Raw genomic sequence first — 5,707 nt, 5'->3', positions numbered from 1 at the left:
GTTCTAAACAAATAACTATCTTCTGAAAGAATTTGCTTAAACCATATCCAAATGTACAAAATTAAAAGGAAAAAAAAAAAAAAGCAAAATTTAGATAAATCTGGAATATACACTAAAATTCAAACATATACTTGAAAAACTAAATTATTTTCTGTTCTTCAAATATACAGGGTGATTCATTTCAGTCAATTCACTGGAATAACTTGAAAAATATGCATCCTGTAAAAAATTATTGAACTCAAAAATGGTTAACTTTAAGGTGATCACAAGATGGGACTGTTTCATCATGGATAGCACTACAATTGATTAAAATAAAGTCAACTTCACTTTCATAAATGGAAATCCCCATTTTTGTTTATTGCATATTATGATTCTAAATCAATAACAAACAAACTTCCATCTAAAACATTTTTTTGAATACTTATCTTGAATACTTTGAGTACTTATCAAAAGTTATATGCAGCTGCTACATTGTGCATGCATGAATCTATGGATATCTGTAAAGTTCACTGAAAAAAGAATAAAAATGCTAAAAAAGTCATTAAGAAACTGTTACTATTTGGTAAAATCAAGATCAGTATCTCTTTATCACGTTTTGTGGCTTTTACTTGTACATGCTGTGATGCTATTTTTTTGCATCCATTCATTATTTGAAGAAAAAGAATGATTCTACCAGATAATAATACTTTCCTAATAATTTTTTTAGAGTTTTTTCCTTTTTTCAGTGAACTTCATAGATATCCACAAATTTACACAATGCATAAAACTTCAAACACTCATAACTTCTGATAAGTGCATTATTCCAAAAAAAAAAAACTTTAGATGAAAGTTTTGTTTATTTTTGATGTAGAATCATAATATGCAATAAAAAATGGGAGTTCCTGTTTATGAAAATGAAGTTGACCCTGTTTTTAAATTCCTACTATTAGTTCACATTCTCCCTATATTTATCTTGTTCAAATTTTCAGTCGTTAATAAAATACTCATCACTATTCATCCACTCAAGTTCAAATACATTTTTTAAAACTTGTAGTGGATGACACTTGATGTTAATACCGTTTTTTCAAATATTAATTCATTCATTAATTAAATTTAAACTGTGGTGCCCGTCAGCAATATGCCAATTCCGACCGATAGAGGGCACGAAGAGAAAAAAGTGAACTTTGAAATTATTTAATAAAAAGTAACTAAAATAAAAATTTATCTTTGTTGACCTAAGTAGGAATTGACTTAAAAAATTTTTTTTTATATTATTACTTGTTACCATTTGTAGCACCATCTATGATGAAACCAATAGCCCTATCTTGCCCCCTTGAAGTTTAACATTTTTTGTTTAATGACTTTCCAAGGATGTATATTTTTCAAATTATTCTAGTGAATTGATTTCATAAGAAAATTATAATCCATATTATATTGTTTCTTACAGGAAAATTTGTTTCAATTGGAGAACAAATCAACTTTCGAACAACTTTTAGGAATAAATTAAGAGGTTTGGCTGTATATATTTCAAAACCTGAGGTTTGGCTTTCAAAACCTGAGGTTTGGCTGTATATATTTTTTGTTTGCTTGTTTATGAAATTCAGTAATTCTCCTATTTAAATGTCTCAGTTTCATTCATCAGATTGAAGTGTTTGTTGAAAATAGAGGATAAAGGTCATTGAACAAAAATGAAGAAGAAATCTTCATTTTTGTTCAATGACCTTTATATCACTCAGAACGAGAAGCCTTATTCATAAAACATAAAATTATTAAAATTAAGACAGACAAAACAAGAGCTAAAACTCCCCCCAATTTATTTGGAATAGAACGCAAAATAGCATAAGCAAATAAGAAATACCATTCTGGTTGAATATGAATTGGAGTTACTAAAGGATTAGCTGGAATAAAATTCTCTGGGTCAGAAAAGGTATGGGGCCCCAATAAAGCCACTAACCCTAAAATAAACAATAAAATTAAACCCCCAACCAAGTCCCTCAAAGAAAAATAAGGATGAAATGGGATCTTATCAAAGTTTCTTCTTACCCCTAAAGGATTACCAAATCCTGTTTCATGTAAAAAAATTAAGTGAACTAGGACTATCCCCAAAACAACAAAAGGTAAAATAAAATGAAAAGAAAAAAAGCGAGTTAAAGTAGGATTATCCACAGAAAATCCCCCCCAAAGCCATTGAACAATCTCTCTTCCAACATAAGGAACAGCAGATACTAAATTAGTAATTACAGTTGCCCCCAAAAAGATATTTGCCCTCAAGGCAAAACATAGCCTAAAAAAGCTGTAATTATAGTAAGTAAGAAAATTACAACTCCTCTTATTCAAGTAAAATGAAATTTAAAAGATCCAAAATAAATCCCACGACCAATGTGAAAATAAAAACAAACGAAAAACATACTAGCTCCATTAAGATGTAAATTACATAAAAATCAGCCTCCACTTACATCTCGACAGATATGAGAAACACTAGAAAAAGCTAAATTAATATCTGCTGTATAGTGTAAAGCTAAAAATAAACCAGTCAAAATTTGAAAAATTAAGCACAATCCCAACAGCGAACCAAAATTTCAAAATTAAGAAATATTACTAGGAGAAGGAAGATCAATTAAAGATCTATTAATAAGTTTAAGAATAGGATGTCATTTACGAACAGCCATAAGTTATTTCACATAAAGGACCTCCCTTCACCCTACAAATTTTAGCGACTCCCACTAAAGCCAGTAATAAAAGCCCCCCAGAAAAACAATAACAATAGAAAAGGGGAAAAATAAAAAAAACCGCCAAATAAAAAATTCCTGAAAACAAAAAAAATCACACCCCAACAAAAATTAAAAAACATAAAAAAGATATAACATACTTCAATTCAAAACTAACAACCTCATTTGAAGCTAACGAAGCAACATAAATAAAAAGAACTAACATACCCCCCAAAAAAACTAAAAAGATTACATAAGAAAACCACCCAAAACCAAAAATAAGAAATACATGAAAAGAAACAAAAACAGTAGAAAGAAGTAAAATTAAACCTATAACCAAAGGATATGTAGAAAAAAAGAAAAACACAGATAACAAAACAAGAACACCAAATATAACAGAAAATAGTTTAATAAAAACATTAATTTTGGATATTAAAAATAGACATCTTTTTCTGTTATTTTAGGAAAACATCTTTAGTTTACAAAACTAAAATTTTTATTAAACTACTAAAACTATGATAAACTATTCCCTATCTACAGGTATTATTCTTCTATTAATAAGTTTAATAAGTCTCACTTCCCGATTTAAACATTTATTATCTATGTTACTAGGCCTAGAAATAGCTATATTAAGTATTTTAATTATTCTAGTAAGAACAACAGTCCCAAAAAAAGCAGACAACTCCCTTCTAATAATTTTTATTACTTTAGCCGTTTGCGAAGGAAGCCTGGGCTTAGCCCTTTTAGTAGCCATATCACGACTAACAGGAAACACCCTCATTAGCTCTACTACTATTCTATAATGATGCTTATTTTTCCTACTTTAATAACCCTTTTTCTCCCCTCATGAAAAATAACAACCTTCTTCTTATCTCCTCTTCTAATATTCTTCCCCCAAATCTATTACACAAGAAGAATAAAAATTTCTCATGAACTATTAATACAAGATTTAATATCAACAACATTAATTCTATTAAGTCTTCTTATCACAATTTTAATATTTCTGTCCTCCACAAAAATCATCAAAAAAGAAGAAAAACCTTTTTCTCTTCTTACTATCCTTCTCCTATTACTTTTAATTCTAAGTTTTTCCAGTTCTAATTTAATAATATTTTATATCTTTTTCGAAGCCACAATCATTCCTACTTTCATGATTATCACAATATGAGGTGCCCAACCCAAATGACTTTCCGCCAGATTATATATAGTGTTCTATACATTAAGAGCCTCTCTTCCATTCTTAGTGTCCCTAATAATAATTATAAAAATATCAGAAACCCTCTTCTTACCCTACTTATTATCTATTTCATTAAAAATAAACACTTTCTGATCTATTTTATTTTTAATTGCCTTTCTAGTCAAACTCCCAATATTTCTAACCCACTTATGACTACCAAAAGCTCACGTAGAAGCCCCAGTAGCCGGTTCTATAATTCTTGCTGCAGTTCTCCTAAAATTAGGGGGATATGGGATCCTACGCATAACTACCATTTTTTATTCCTCTATAAAACTTCTCTCCCCAACCCTAATAAGCGTATCCCTTCTAGGAGGAATTTTAACCAGTATTATTTGCATTTTACAAACAGACATAAAATCTTTAGTAGCTTATTCTTCGTCTGTCATATAAGACTAATACTAAGAGGAGCCATAACCTTTTCATCTTGAGGAGTCTTAGGCTCTCTCAGAATAATAATTTCCCACGGCCTATGCTCCTCTGCTCTTTTCTATTTAGTTACTATATTTTACGATCGAACACACACATGAAGAATGCTTCTCACACGTGGAATGCTCTCATTATTCCCAAGATTAATCCTATGATGATTCTTAATAAGAGCTAATAATATAGCAGCTCCACCTTCTATAAACCTTTTCAGCGAGATTTCACTAATAATTAGCGTATTAGCCTGAACTCCTTTTACCCTCATTCCAATTATATTAATCTCTTTTCTATCTGCAACATATTGTATTCTTCTTTTTTCAACCCCAAGTCATGGAACCCCCTGAGAATACACCACCCAACCCTCTCTTTTTACTCGAGATTTTTTATCCCTATTCTTACACTGACTTCCTTTAAATATTCTAATCATTAAAATAGACTTAATAATATATTGAAACTATCTTAGTAGTTTATCATAAAAACCTTAGTTTGTGGTACTAAAAAAAATATAAGATATTGATAACTTTCAAGCTTTGAAGAAAAATAATTTTAACTCTTAGAGTTCTTCCCTTTTTAATAGGAAGTTTAATAATCTATAAAAACTATTCAATTATAATCTCTTTCTGCTTTATATCACTAACCTCCACTAATCTAGAAATATTCCTAATCTTTGACTGTATTTCAATACTCTTTTCCACCACTGTCCTAATCATCTCAAGAATAGTACTATGGTTTTCAGAAGAATACATAGCCGAAGAAAAATATCCTTATCGATTTAACTACCTGGTTCTCTTATTCATTCTCTCTATGATCCTATTAATTATAAGACCAAACCTAATAAGAATCCTATTAGGATGAGATGGGTTAGGCTTAGTTTCCTACTGCCTTGTAATCTACTATCAAAATTCACGATCTATAAACGCAGGAATAATCACCATTCTATCAAATCGAATCGGAGATGTTATAATCCTAGTAGCAATTTCCTTATCTCTTTCTTTTGGATCATGGGACATTCTATCCATAAATATCTTACTAGACAACCCAATCCCTCTATCTCTAATTATAATCGCAGCCATAACCAAAAGAGCACAAATCCCCTTTTCTGCCTGACTTCCAGCAGCAATAGCTGCCCCAACCCCAGTATCAGCATTAGTACACTCCTCTACCTTAGTCACTGCTGGAGTTTTCCTTCTAATTCGATTTCATAATATAATAAACCATAAAATTTTCCTAATCCTTCTCATCTCTTCAACTCTAACAATATTCATAGCAGGACTATCTGCCACAATAGAAATAGACATAAAAAAAATTATTGCTCTTTCCACCCTAAGCCAACTAGCTATTATAATACTAGCCCTCGCTT

General features: G+C 30.2%; 3 pseudogenes; 2 read left to right on the top strand and 1 right to left on the bottom strand.

Annotated features, from left to right (window-relative positions):
- Positions 1-1,707: 1,707 nt before the first annotated feature.
- On the bottom strand, positions 1,708-2,634 carry LOC136970509 (cytochrome b-like; annotated as a pseudogene).
- A 568-nt stretch (positions 2,635-3,202) lies between these two features.
- Positions 3,203-4,804, top strand: LOC136970508 (NADH-ubiquinone oxidoreductase chain 4-like; annotated as a pseudogene).
- On the top strand, positions 4,455-5,703 carry LOC136970507 (NADH-ubiquinone oxidoreductase chain 5-like; annotated as a pseudogene).
- Positions 5,704-5,707: the final 4 nt, after the last annotated feature.

This window comes from Centruroides vittatus, unplaced genomic scaffold (assembly GCF_030686945.1).
Source record: "Centruroides vittatus isolate TY-2023 unplaced genomic scaffold, ASM3068694v2 contig_1992, whole genome shotgun sequence".
In the NCBI taxonomy this organism is placed as follows: domain Eukaryota; kingdom Metazoa; phylum Arthropoda; class Arachnida; order Scorpiones; family Buthidae; genus Centruroides; species Centruroides vittatus.
The sequence above is the reverse complement of the archived record's forward strand: the minus strand, read 5'-3'. Positions and strand labels throughout refer to the sequence as shown.